The sequence below is a fragment of the Mixophyes fleayi genome, chromosome 1 (genome assembly GCF_038048845.1).
Source record: "Mixophyes fleayi isolate aMixFle1 chromosome 1, aMixFle1.hap1, whole genome shotgun sequence".
Classification (NCBI taxonomy): domain Eukaryota; kingdom Metazoa; phylum Chordata; class Amphibia; order Anura; family Limnodynastidae; genus Mixophyes; species Mixophyes fleayi.
The window spans coordinates 408,320,743-408,336,356 of NC_134402.1; positions in this window are offsets into that span (position 1 = coordinate 408,320,743).

The following is a 15,614-nucleotide window of genomic DNA, read 5'->3' on the forward strand; positions in this document are numbered from 1 at the left end:
AACGTTGCCGATCCGAGACAGATCCGGGTATTGGCGCCAAATTCAAATCTGAAACCGAGGCTCTGACTCATAATCCCGTTGTCGGATCTCGCGACACTCGGATCCTATAAATTCCCCGCTAGTCGCCGCCATCTTCACTCGGGCATTGATCAGGGTAGAGGGAGGGTGTGTTAGGTGGTCCTCTGTCCTGCTATATCTCGTGCTGTTCAGTTCTGTGCTGTGCTGTGCTCAGTCCAGTGGTGCTGTGTCCTGTGGTCTGTCCTTCTGAGTTCAGTGGTGCTGCTGGGTCCTGTGCTGTGTCCTGTTCCCTTCAGTCCAGTGGTGCTGTGTCCTGTGCTCTGTCCTTCTGAGTTCAGTGGTGCTACTGGGTCCTGTGCTGTGTCCTGTTCAGTCCAGTGGTCCAGTGGTCCTGTGTCCTGTGCTCTGTGCTTCTAAGGGCATAGTTATTTCCCCATTATTCCCAAGTGTTTAAAAAAATAAAAAAAAGTTATTAAAAAAAATACAAAAAACTAATTTAAATTTATTTTAATTACAACAAAATTTGCAGAACCAATCCTGCAGTATAAGCCCATTGGTACTGCAATATTACCAAGTTCACACATTCAGCAGTAAAAGTCCAGTGGTACTGCAATATTACAAAGTTCACACATTCTGCAGTATCAGTCCAGTGGTGCTGTGTCCTGTGCTCTGTCCTGCTGAGTTCAGTGGTGCTGCTGGGTCCTGTGCTGTGTCCTGTTCAGTCCAGTGGTGCTGTGTCCTGTGCGCTGTGCTTCTAAGGGCATAGTTATTTCCCCATTATTCCCAAGTTTTTAAAAAAAAAAAAAAAAAATCCCCAAGGCGAGTCCAAGGGTGTTGGTGGTTGCAAAACCTGACCTTCCCATCACTGTACAGGAAGAGGTGGCTCCTTCCACCATTTGCAGCACGCCCTCTGCATATGCTGGAAGGATCACCCACAGTCCAGTTACAGATTTGGCTAATGAAGGTGTGAATGTTGTACACCGGGAGGAGGATATTGATGTAGCTGGGGGTGAGGAGGATGTTGATGATTATGATGCAGACAGATACCAAATTGCCTTTCTCAATTTCTATTTATATTCTAGATTATATAACGGCTGAATAGTTTTCTATTTTACTCCTAGTGGAGAGGGGATCTGATGCAGACAGATACCAAACTGCCTTTGTCCATTTCTTTGTATATTTGAATTTCTAGTTCTACAGTCTATGCAGGCTGCTTTTTTTATATTTAACTACAAGTGTAGGGCGGGGGGGGGGGGGGGGGGAGGGGGGCCTAGATACTAGCCACCAAAAAAACGTGGTCTATTTAATTTAACTTTCTAGCTCCACAGTTTGTGCAGCCTGCTTTTTTTTTATCTTCAAAGTATTTACAAGCCTTGCAATCTAAATTAACAAGAGGTAGTGACGTGCTAGAACTCCACCCTCTATATGCTGCAGAGGATGGAGGAGCATCAAAAGGCCATTCAAGCCTACACAGCCACCTACGACATAGGAAACCCTCATTTTCTTCCACATCTATGGCTGCGAGGAAAAAGCTCAGTTTTCCTAAAAGAGGCGCTGGCAGGGATGCTGATAACATCTGGTCCGGACTGAAGGACCTGGCAACCATTGCAGACATGTCTACTGTCGCTGCATTGGATGCTGTCACAATTGAAAAAATGGTGGAGGATTACTTTGCTGACACCATCCAAGTAGACATGTCAGACAGTCCATATTGTTACTGGCAGGAAAAAAAGGCAGTTTGGAAGCCCCTGTACAAACTGGCTCTATTTTACCTGAGTTGTCCCCCCTCCAGTGTGTACTCGGAAAGAGTTTTTAGTGGAGCGGGGAACCTGGTCAGTGAGCGGCGAAGGAAGTTGCTTCCTCACAACGTTTACTATCGGGGCCACTCCACTGTGCAGTCCATATTTAGGTATATCAGATATTAAACAACGGTGACAGTTGATGCCCAATTTTTTAATTATATTGTTGGCGCTGTAAAAAATTGTGTTCCGGGCACACCACACTACGCAGTCCATACCCTTTTTTGGTGGAATTCTGACCCGTGGAGGGTTTTTTAATTATATTGTGGCCTCGGTACCAAATTGTGTACCAGGGCCACCACACTACGCAGTCCATACCCTTTTTTGGTGGAATTCTGACCCGTGGAGGGTTTTTTAATTATATTGTGGCCTCGGTACCAAATTGTGTACCGGGGCCACCACACTACGCAGTCAAGAAAGATAGATGCGTATCATAGATAAAGTACATTCAGTGTTGTGGGGCAAATTGAAAAATATTCAAAATGCACTGTCATTATCAAAAACAAGAGGTTTTGACACGCTGAAACTCCAACATGTATATGATGGAGAGGATGGAGGAGCAGCCGTATGTGCAGTGTAATGCAGACCTGTTGAAGGTTTTCTATATATTATATTGTGGTGGCCAGTGCCCACAACTCTACGCAGTCCAGATACTATTTTTGGGTGTAATTCAGACCTGTTGAAGGTTTTCTCTATATTTTTTATTGTGGTGCCCAGTGCCCACTACTCTACGCAGTCCAGATACTATTTTTGGGTGTAATTCAGACCTGTTGAAGGTTTTCTCTATATTTTTTTATTGTGGTGCCCAGTGCCCACTACTCTACGCAGTCCAGATACTATTTTTGGGTGTAATTCAGACCTGTTGAAGGTTTTCTCTATATTTTTTATTGTGGTGGCCAGTGCCCACTACTCTACGCAGTCCAGATACTATTTTTGGGTGTAATTCAGACCTGTTGAAGGTTTTCTCTATATTTTTTATTGTGGTGGCCAGTGCCCACTACTCTACGCAGTCCAGATACTATTTTTGGGTGTAATGCAGACCTGTTGAAGGTTTTCTATATATTTTATTGTGGTGGCCAGTGGCCAGTCCTCTACGCAGTCCAGATACTATTTTTGGGTGTAATTCAGACCTGTTGAAGGTTTTCTATATATTTTATTGTGGTGCCCAGTGCCCACTACTCTACGCAGTCCAGATACTATTTTTGGGTGTAATTCAGACTAGTTGATGGGTTTTTAATTATATTGTGGGGAACACTCCTCTATGCAGTCCAGAAAGATACCTCGTTGCAACGTTTTGTACTAAAAAGAAAAAAATATTGTGAGGTGTTAGGTGTTCAGAATAGCCTTTAAATTACTGGAAATGATTGTTATAGAATGTTATTGAGGTTAATAATAGCGTAGGAGTGAAAATAAGCCCAAAAACTTGATTTTTACACTTTTTAGTTTTTTTTCAAAAAAAATCCGAATCCAAAACCTTAAATCCGAACCAAAACCTTTCGGCAGGTGTTTTGCGCAACAAATCCGAACCCAAAACATTGCGAAAATCCGGATCCAAAACACAAAACACGAGACCTCAAAAGTCGCCGGTGCACATCCCTAGTTTGTGTACCCGCCACTTGCACGCGAATGTCCCACAATCCACCTCTCTGGGAACAAAGGTCTGCAAAGTGCAAAATATGTGTAACTCTAAATATGAACACCAGGGGCCTGAGTCATTAAGGAGAGCAAAGCATATAAAAGGAGTAACTCTGATACATTTTAGGTAAATCATAAAGTTACCATGTACCAAAGCACTTAACCATAACTCTAATAGTTCTGACACTTTGGGGGGTATTCAATTGTTCTGAAATCCCGCTGCGTAAAAACTACTACCGTTATTACGGTAGTAGTTAGCTGGATTTCAGCTCGCGGCTCAGGGAGCTGCGAGCTGAAATCCAGCGAGAAAATTACCGTAGTAACGGTTTTCCCGCGCACTATTACCGTAATGACGGTAATAGTGCACGGTCCGCGGGATTTTCGGCGTTTCCGACAACAATTGAATACCCCCCTTTGAGTATTGTCTGCAACAACTTTTATTAATTCATTATATGGTGACTTTATATACTTTATAACATTTTTTCTTTCAAAGAGCAATTGCAAGATTAAAATTGTGATCAGTGCATTTGAGTAGTATCAGAGTTATCATTCTTCATCTACTGCTAATCCTTTATGTTTTCAGTTTTGAATTCGAATGGAACAGGACAACCTGAAGCCAATCAAACTATCATGGTTACAACTGCAAGAGTTTCAGGAGGTGAGTGTGCTGATCTTGTGGGAAGCTGTGAACTGTTCCTAGATATGTTTGAGTAAGCCAGGATAGCACTGCGGCCGTTTTGCACGGCCTTTGTAAATTTAAAATGTTAACTGCCTTGTTTTTTTACAAAATTTCTCTCAGCAACACTGAAATGACAGCACAGATGTATAATAACAGACAGACGTATAATAATATAATAGATAATAACCATTAACAGCTCTTCACATAGGCTCTTTTCTGATATATTTTCTTTAACAGTGCATTTGAGTAGTATCAGGACACCTTTTTATTATGAATCTTCATCTCCTGCTCATCCTTTATGTTCGCAGTTTTGCCGACGGTGGGAACAGGACAACCTGTAGCCAATCAAAGTACTAATATGGTTACAGCACCATCGAGTGCTTCAGTAGGTGAGTGTGCTGTTTTTGTGAGCAGCTGTGAACTGTTCATATGTGTGATTAGTAAGCCAGGATAGCACTGCATGCGGTGCCAGCAATATGCTGTGGAGAGGGGAAGCGAGAGCAAAAGTGCTTTGACATTTTCTGCAAATTGAAATTTTGCAGCACAACAGGAAGTTTAGCAGAAATGAGACATTGTGGCTGCACGATCTTCAAGTTACACTCTTGCTTCAGCATTCAGCAAAATGGCCATTTTGCACTGTATTTGTAAATTCAAAAATATCAATAATAATATATGGTATGTTTATGCTCTAAACATATTAACGCTGATTCTCTCATGAACAGCTTTTCAGACACAGTAAATCAATATCATTCCTGCAGAATAATGGCACCAGCGACCACCAACGCTTTCGTGACAGGATGGACCGCCTATGCCACCCTGTCTGTTGTTGCTGGGAACCGGCTGGTCTTACTTTGCCACTGTTCCCTTACGTTATCCCAAATTTGCCCTCTTGCCACAGTAGGAGGGGCTTACAATGCTGCCACCAATGAGCTCCTTTATGGTGCTCAGAACCACGTTCCTTCTGGGTAACTGTCACTGCTAGTGTACTCCTGTGCTGGTACACTTGTGCTGGTAACTCCGGACCTCTTACTATGGATCAGGGTTGCTGTGGATGGATTACCCCTGGCCTATCACACTGACCAGAGCTGCAGGGTAGCAGGCAGAGCGGTGGTACTGCAGAGCTGGGTCCAACCTCAGGAACAGCCGGTGAAGGGATTAGATTTAGGGCCTAATCTGCAGGTTACAGGATTACAGCAATATTGAAGAATTTGTCTAGCAGGGTCTTGAAGCAAAGAGTGATGTTTTATTTCGCTCAAGCTCCCTTTTCTTGTAGTCCTGACAGTGTTGGGCATTCTCAACTATTTGCGATATATTCACTATATGGTGACTTTGTGCACTAACGTTTCTTCTTCTTTAGTACACTTTACAGATAGATTTATTGAAATTAGTTACTGTAATTTTAAAAGTAATCTTGGACATATAGATGTGAGAGATATAATAACCATTAACAGTTCTTTGCATAAGTCTTTTTCCCATGATATTTCTTTTAGCATTGCATTTGACTATTATTATTATCTTTGATTTATAAGGAGCCACAAAAGGCCTGCAGCGCCGTACATGACACAAACAGACAGCAATGATCCATAACACATTACATAATGCATAGTACATATAACTCTCAGCAACACTGAAATGACAGCACAGACGTTTGCTCTGAATTGAAGTGCATTTGAGTAGTATCAGGGCAACATTTTATTATCAATCTTCATCACTTGCTCATCTTTTATGTTCGCAGTTTTGACCACAGTGGGAACAGGACTATCTGTAGCCAGTGAAAGTACTAAAATGGTTACAGCGCCATCGAGTGCTTCAGTAGGTGAGTGTGCTGATCTTGTGGGAAGCTGTGAGCTGTTCATACGTATGATTAGTAAGTCGGGATAGCACTGCATGCGGTGCTGGCAATATGCTGTGGAGAGGGGAATGGAGAACAAACTTGCTTTGACATTTTCTGCAAATTGAAATTTTGCAGCACAACAGGAAGTTTAGCAGAACTGAGACATTATGGCTGCACAATCTTCAAGTTCCCCTCTTGCTTCAGCATTCTGCACTGTATTTGTAAATTCAAAAAGATCAATAATAATATATGGTAGGTTTACACTCTAAACATATTAACGCTGATTCTCCCATGAACTTCTTTTCCCACACAGTAAATCAATATCATTCCTGCAGAATAATGGCACCAGCGACCACCAACGCTTTAACCAAAGTTCTCTCAGCAACACTGACATTACAGTAAAGATATGTGTGTTCTGAAATTAGGAATTTATAGAGATGTGTGTAACTACATGACATTGGCACATTATTTGCACTTCTGTTGTGTACTTGCATAAATATTAGTCAAAAAATTTTAAATACACGTCTGGGCAGCATGGTGGCTCAGTGGTTAGCACTTCTGCCTCACAGCGCTGGGGTCATGGGTTCGATTCCCGACCATGGCCTTATCTGTGTGGAGTTTGTATGTTCTCCCTGTGTTTGCGTGGGTTTCCTCCGGGTGCTCCGGTTTCCTCCCACACTCCAAAAAACATACTGGTAGGTTAATTGGCTGCTATCAAAATTGACCCTAGTCTCTCCCTCTCTGTCTGTCCCCCTCTGTGTGTGTGTGTGTTAGGGAATTATTATTATTATTATCATTTATTTGTTAGGCGCCACAAGGTTTCCGCAGCGCCGCACATAGTACAAACAGTAGACTATACAGGGTATAACAGTACAGAACAATATACAAAAAGTACCAATACTTCAGAAACTCCAGGCAGGCAGATGCAATAGACACGGAGCAGAAGAAGAACGGGTAAGGAGACAGGAGGGAAGAGGGCCCTGCTCATTCGAGCTTACATCCTAAGGGAGGGTTGATAGACCAGGCACAAGAGGAGGGAATATAGACTGTAAGCTTCAATGGGGCAGGGACTGATGTGAATGAGTTCTCTGTACAGCGCTGTGTAATTAGTGGCGCTATATAAATAAATGATGATGAAATGTAGTACATAGATGGGTCCAGAGCAAAGATATGAAGGTCACCATCAACATGTAAACTTGCACCTTGCGTATGGGCATGTAAAATATACGCCACCAAAAAGCCGCATCTAAAGCAAAAATGACTCATCTGTAAGGGGTGTTGCTAGGTTGCATGTGCATGCATCCACCTGTCTGGGCACAAGGGTATTTGTGTATCTATAAATATAAGAGGAAGTTGTGCGTATGCATTTTTGTGTGACAAATCAAATGTTACTCAAAACACAATGTTACAGTATGCCTATACAGTTACACTTTAAATGAAGCCCCATTTTATTGTAGTCCTGACAGTGTTGGACATTCTCTTCAACAATTTGCATTATATTCACTATATGGTGACTTCGTGCACTAACGTTTCTTCTTTTTTAGTACACTTAACAGATACATTTATTGAAATTAGTTACTGTAATTGTAAAAGTAATCTTGGACATATAGATGTGAGAGATATAATAACCATTAACAGTTCTTTGCATAAGTCTTTTTCCCATGATATTTCTTTTAGCATTGCTTTTGACTATTATTATTATTATTATTATTATTATTGTCATTGATTTATAAGGAGCCACAAAAGGCCTGCAGCGCCATACATGACACAAACAGACAGCAATGATCCATAACACATTACATAATGCATAGTACATAAAAAACAACATTTTTCTCAGCAACACTAAAATAACAGCACAGACGTTTGCTCTGAATTGGAATTTATTGATTGATGCAGAGATCTGTGTAACTTTATGACCATACTTGCCAAATCTCCCTGAATGTCAGTGAGACTCCCTGAAATAGGGGTGATCTCCCTCACTCCCTGAAGAGTCTGGCATTCTCCCTAATGCTGAGCCAGTACAAGACGTGGTTGGCTTCGCCATCTGTGGCATGATGACACAGTTCAGAAATTGTGTCCTTTGTCCATGTATTGATGTCTGTGCCGGTGGCCATTTTCATGGAGACCAAGATTTAATCAAAGACTGGCATGTAAGACAACATGAATTCAGTAATGGAGACAGAAATGTAAAAGACACTTCAGTCTCTAGAGATTCATTAGCTGCTTTTCTTTAACGCATAGTTGCCTACTCTCTCGGAATATTTGTCAGACTCCCACATTTCTGGGAGACCTCCGGGGCTGCCGGGAGAGCAGGGCAACCTCCCGGTTCTCGCCCCGCAATAGATAAGTGGCGGGGGGCGGGGCTTAATGGCACAAATATCGTGTTATCTTAGCCCTGCCCCTTATTGTAATTGGCCAAAATTGTGACAATTGTTTAGGGGATGGGGCCAAAATGATGTGATTTGTCAATCCCTGCCCCCTGCACGCCCACCTTTGCCGGGATCTCCCTGAAGCCAACGAGGCAAAGTTGGCAAGTATGTTTATGACACAGGAGCATTCTTTGCACCTGTGTTGTGTACTTGCATAAATAATAATCATAACATTTCAAAGATACGCCTAAATGTAGTACATGGATTAGTCCAGAGCAAATTTAGGCAGGTCGCCATCACATATAAACATACACCTGGCTTATGGGCATGTAAAAGATATGCCTCCTTAAAGCTGTATCTAAAGCAAAAATGACTCATCTGTGAGGGGCGTGCTTAAATCACATGTGCCTGCATTCACCTCTCCAGGAACAAGGGTCCACAAGTACAAGATATATGTAACTCTGATTATATAAGGAAGATGTGCACTTACACCAATGCACTTAAACTTTTGTAGTCATGACAGTGTTGATTATTCTCTACAACAATTTTTATTGTATTCGTTATATGGTATATATTATATGCACTAATGTTTTTTTCCTTTTTTTAGTGTATTTAACAGATGGATATAGTGATATTAGTTGCTGTAATTTCAGCAGTAATCTAGGACATGGAGATGTGAGAGAAATAATAACCATTAACAGCTCTTCACATAAAGCTCTTTTCTGATATATTCTCTTTAAGAGTGCATTTTAGTAGTATCAGGGCAACATTTTATTATCAATCTTCATCTCCTGCTCATCCTTTATGTTCGCAGTTTTGACCACGGTGGGAACAGGACAATCTGTAGCCAGTCAAAGTACTAAAATGGTTACAGAGCCATCGAGTGCTTCAGTAGGTGAGTGTGCTGATCTTGTGGGAAGCTGTGAACTGTTCATACGTATGATTAGTAAGTCAGGATAGTGCTGCATGCGGTGCCAGCAATATGCTGTGGAGAGGGGAATGGAGAACAAACTTGTTTTGACATTTTCTGCAAATTGAAATTTTGCAGCACAACAGGAAGTTTAGCAGAACTGAGACATTATGGCTGCACAATCTTCAAGTTCCCCTCTTGCTTCAGCATTCTGCACTGTATTTGTAAATTCAAAAAGATCAATAATAATATATGGTAGGTTTACACTCTAAACATATTAACGCTGATTCTCTCATGAACAGCTTTTCCCACACAGTAAACTTGTGAACCCTCAAAGGCACTCCTCAGCTCTAATAGCTTTCTAACAAAACTTACCGCATGTCTTTAAATGCCCTGTACACCGAGTTACGCTCTCCCAAAAAAAACAGAAAAACTGAGACTTTTGCAAAACAGGAAGTGGGGAAAATGTCGAGATTTTGAACTTTAGATTATTCCTAAATTGTCATTTTTTATTCTTTTATTTCTGAAATTTGGCATGCGGCACCTGTGGACAGCTCTCCATTCGCATGCTAAATTTCAGCTTAATAGCTTTAATACTTTTTAAAATGTAGACCCTCAAACACCATGCCCCCCTCTCACAGATTTCCAATGGCAGAATGTCGTTTTTTAGATGTAACCTTAATATAAGGGCACGACTGTGCTCTTATAATAAGGAAGATGTGCACTTACGCCAATGCACTTAAACCTTTGTAGTCCTGACAGTGTTGAGGATTCTCTTCAACAATTTTTATTGTATTCGTTATATGATATATATGATATGCACTAATGTTTTTTTCCTTTTTTTAGTGTATTTAACAGATGGATATAGTGATATTAGTTGCTGTAATTTCAGCAGTAATCTAGGACATGGAGATGTGAGAGAAATAATAACCATTAACAGCTCTTCACATAAAGCTCTTTTCTGATATATTCTCTTTAACAGTGCATTTGAGTAGTATCAGGGCAACATTTTATTATCAATCCTTATCTCCTGCTCATCTTTTATGTTCGCAGTTTTGACCACGGTGGGAACAGGACAATCTGTAGCCAGTCAAAGTACTAAAATGGTTACAGCGCCATCGAGTGCTTCAGTAGGTGAGTGTGCTGATCTTGTGGGAAGCTGTGAACTGTTCTAACGTATGATTAGTAAGTCAGGATAGCGCTGCATGCGGTGCTGGCAATATGCTGTGGAGAGGGGAATGGAGAACAAACTTGCTTTGACATTTTTTGCAAATCTAAATTTTGCAGCACAACAGGAAGTTTAGCAGAACTGAGACATTATGGCTGCACAATCTTCAAGTTCCCCTCTTGCTTCAGCATTCTGCACTGTATTTGTAAATTCAAAAAGATCAATAATAATATATGGTAGGTTTACACTCTAAACATATTAACGCTGATTCTCTCATGAACAGCTTTTCCGACACAGTAAATCAATATCATTCCTGTTACACTTTAAATGAAGGCCCATTTTCTTGTAGTCCTGACAGTGTTGAACATTCTCCTCAACAATTTGCATTATATTCACCATATGGTGACTTCGTGCACTAATGTTTCTTCTTTTTTCGTACACTTAACAGATGGATTTAGTGAAATTAGTTACTGTAATTTTAAAATAATACAGAGGGTTGGAATAAGGCGCACAAGGGGAGGTTATTGGATAATAGGGTTTCTGAGTATCACAACATCAATACACGTGCATCAGTATCAACAAAAAAATGATATAATGGAATAGTCCATAATCACAATAAACGTTAATAGTCCAAATGTGCAGTCTCTCTAGATCCTCTGAATAAGGTTCCAGATAGTCGCTCGGTGTATCCTCACATATTCTCCCAGAAGGAGAGGATACACCGAGCGACTATCTGAAACCTTATAATTTTTTTGTTGATACTGATGCACGTGTATTGATGTTGTGATACTCAGAAACCCTATTATCCAATTACCTCCCCTTGTGCGCCTTATTCCAACCCTCTGTATTATTTTGACTGTGATTTTGGAAGTTTAGTAGGTACTTCCAAAGTGAATTGGGCTGCATTCCCTATTCCCTTCCCCCATCTTATAGGAGCGCAGATAGGACACTCCTCTATAGTACTATAATGTTAAAAGTAATCTTGGACATATAGATGTGAGAGAAATAATAACCATTAACAGTTCCTTGCATAAGGCTTTTTCCAATGATATTTCTTTTAGCATTGCATTTGGCTATTAATACTATTAGTTTCTTTGATTTCTAAGGAACCACAAAAGGCCTGCATCGCCGTACATGACACAAACAGACAGGAATGATCTATAACACATTACGTAATGCACAGTACACAAAAAACAAAATTTCTCTCAGCAACACTAAAATGACAGCACAGATGCCTCCTAAAAGCCGTATCTAAAGCAAAAATGACTCATCTGTGATAGGCGTGCTTAAATCACATGTGCCTGCATCCACCTCTCCAGGAACAAGGGTCCACAAGTACAAGATATATGTAACTCTAATTATATTCCATAGACAAAAAACCTTATGGTTTAACATGTCTGATTAAGGTTCCTTGCACACCATCTAAAATTTAAGAACACTTTTGAAAATCTTCCACTCAAACTCCAAAAAGCAATGAAATTACGACGATTAAGGCAGGAATCTTAATGGACGTGTTACGTGCGCAATACAGACATGGTATGCCATCACATCCTGTGGTTAGCTGCAGATTCAGCACTATCATGGAGTGAGATTGCTGTCACTCACAAAATGGTGGAGCTGCTAATTCACAGATTTGTGTGTTCACTGGAATACACACATATTACATTTTCTTAGTTTAGCTTTATCGTAGTTTAGGGCCTGCATTTCTTAGAAAGAGACAGTAGAGCAACTTCAGAAAAAAGTAGAGCTACAAAATAATATTAGAGTTAAATTATATTAAATTGGTGTATAAGCCTCTGCTTAGTTTGGTTTTCAGTGAACAATGTTTGCCATTTCATTCTATTGCAAGCCCCAAACTAACTTCCTGCCTGACCACTGCACAATAGGTAGCGCCTTCACCTATCCATATTCAACACAAGGAGCCATCCTCTGGCCATGCAAAACACAGAGAGCCATCCTCTAACCCTTGCACAATACATAGACCCGTACCCTGACCCCTGCACAACACAGGGAGCCATCCTCTGGCCCCTGCACAACACAGAGAGCCATCCTCTGGCCCTTGGACAACACAGAGAACTGCCCAGTAACCTTTGCACAAAACAGAAAGCCTTTCTCTGAACCTTCAACAATACAGAGAGCCTTTTCATGGCACTGCACAATACAAAGAACCTTCTCTGACTGTCGCACAAAACAGAGAACCTTCTAGTGACTCCTACACAATATGGAGAATCTTCTAGTGACCCAACCACAACACGTAGAGATTTGTAGTGACACCTGCACAATACATAAATCCATGATCTAACCCCAGCACAACCAGAGAACCTTCTAGTGACCCATGTACGATACAGAGAGTTATCCAGTGCTGCATGCCCAGTACAGAATACCTTCTAGTGACTCCTCCACAATATTAAAAGAGCTTCTTCAGACTCCTACACAATACAGAATACACTCTAGTAACCTGTGAATAAGATGGGGAACCTTCTGGTGACTCCAGCGAACAATCTGGTGATCCCTGTATAATAAATAGAACCTTCTAGTGACAATTGCCCAATAGTGAGAGCTGTCTAGTGACGCCTGCACAATACAGAATACTTTCTAGTGAGCACTCCACAACACAGAGAGCCATCCTCTGACTCTGCACAACACAGAGAGCCATCCTCTGGCCCCTGCAGAATACATAGAGCCATCCTCTTATACCTGCACAATACATAGAGACATCCACTGACCCCTGCACAATACAAGGAGCCATCCTCTGACCCCTGCACAATACAGAGAGCCATTCACTGATGCCTGCACAACACAGAGAGCCATCCTCTGACGCCTGCACAATACATAGAGCCATCCTCTGACCCTGTACAACACAGATAGCCATCCTCTGACCCCTGCACAATACACAGACCCATCCTCTGACCCCTGCACAATACATAGAGTCATCCTCTGACCCCTGCACAACACAGATAGCCATCCACTCACGCCTGCACAATACATAGAGCCATCCACTGACGCCTGCACAACATAGAGAGCCATCCTCTGACCTCTGCACAATACAAGGAGCCATCCTCTGACCCCTGCACAATACATAGAGCCATCCACTGACGCCTGCACAACATAGAGAGCCATCCTCTGACCTCTGCACAATACAAGGAGCCATCCTCTGACCCCTGCACAATACAGAGAGCCATTCACTGATGCCTGCACAACACAGAGAGCCATCCTCTAATGCCTGCACAATACATAGAGCCATCCTCTGATCCTGTACAACACAGAGAGCCATCCTCTGACCCCTGCACAATACACAGACCCATCCTCTGACCCCTGCACAATACATAGAGTCATCCTCTGACCCCTGCACAACACAGAGAACCATCCACTCACGCCTGCACAATACATAGAGCCATCCACTGACGCCTGCACAACATAGAGAGCCATCCTCTGACCTCTGTACAATACATAGAGCCATCCTCTGACCCTGTACAACACAGAGAGCCATCCTCTGACCCCTGCACAATACAGAGAGCCATCCTCTGACCCCTGCACAATACACAGACCCATCCCCCGTCTATTTAGTCTTAACCCTAGTGCTGCCAGACTACTGCTGGTTCCGTGAAGTTCGGGGAAAAATTTTGCGTGGGGTCCTCCCTATTTTCACAGAACCAGCACTAGGCAAACCAGCCGGGGTTGGAGGCACTATAGCAGGGGGACTCGCGGCAGGGGTCCCCCTGACATAATGACTAGCCAACCCCAGGCTGTTCAGCACTAGGCTGGATTCCCTAGGGAGTCAGGTCCGCCGAAAAAAACAACCCCCCCTCCTAGGGACACCCAGCCCAGTGCTGATAGCACTAGGGCTCTTCCTACACCCCTGGGTGGTGGGTATAGGGTAATAATGGCGAAATAAGTGATAAAAAAACAGACGTAATTTTGTTTTGTGGAACTACAAGTCCCAGCCAGTCAGGTTGCCCTAAATAGTGTGGGCATGCTGCTATTTTTATAACTACAAACACCAGCATACCCATGGCAGCCAGGGCATGTTGGCACCTGGAGAACCACAAGTGCCAACATGACCTGACAACCAGGGCTGGCTGGGACCTGTAGTTCCACAAAATAAAATATTAACAAAATCACAACACCCTGGTTAAAACCACTAACATTTATTAAAAATAATAAACCCACAATAATGACAGTAAACACCCTCATTTACACCACATATTTTTATTAAAAATAATAAATCCCTGATATACTCACCAATGAAGTTTTGTTCTCTTGTCAGCAGCTTTCAATCCAAAAATGACTGTCACTAATGTCCAAAATAAATTTGTATCCAAAGTCCATGCTTGACCATGTCCAAAACATATTTGTAATTTCCAAAAGTCCATGTTTGAAATCTCTTCAGTTTTTCTGCCCAGGGGGGACCCATTGTTGATTGCAGTCTTCTGTTCTTCGGCCAGGGGGGGCCCATATTTGTAACTTCCCCGAATTTTCTTGCTTGATTGAAGAAAAATAAAAAAAAAGTGAAGGAGCGCTGCAAGAAGCTTCTACATAGTAGAAGCTCCGATACGCAATAAGCTTAGCTCATTGCGCTAGGTCTATTTATAGTATTAGGGGATTTTCCCACAAACGTGCTCAGTGTCCATCGGAGCTCCTACTGTGTAGAAGCTCCGATACGCAATGAACTTAGTTCATTGCATTAGGTCTATTTATAGTATTAGGTGATTTTCCCACGGTGCACCATGTAGAAGCTGTTTGCGGCGCTCCTTCACTTTTTTTTTTTTCCCTTCAATCAAGCAACAAGATTCGTAGATTTTACAAATATGGGGCCCCCCCTGACTGAAGAACAGAAGACTGCAATAACCAATGTCCCACCCCTGGGCAGAAGAACTGAAGAAATTTCAAGCATGGACTTTTGGAGATTACAAATATGTTTTGGACATGGTCAAGCAGGACTTTTGGAATTACAAATTTATTTTGAACATGGTCATGCATGGACTTTGGATACAAATTTATTTTGGACATTAGTGACAGTGATTTTTGGATTGAAAGCTGCTGACAAGAGAAGAAAACTTCATTGGTGAGTATATCAGGGATTTATTATTTTTAATAAAAATATGTGGTGTAAATTAGGTTGTTTACTGTCATTATTGTGGGTTTATTATTTTTAATAAATGTCAGTGGTTTTAACGAGGGTGTTGTGATTTTTTTAACATT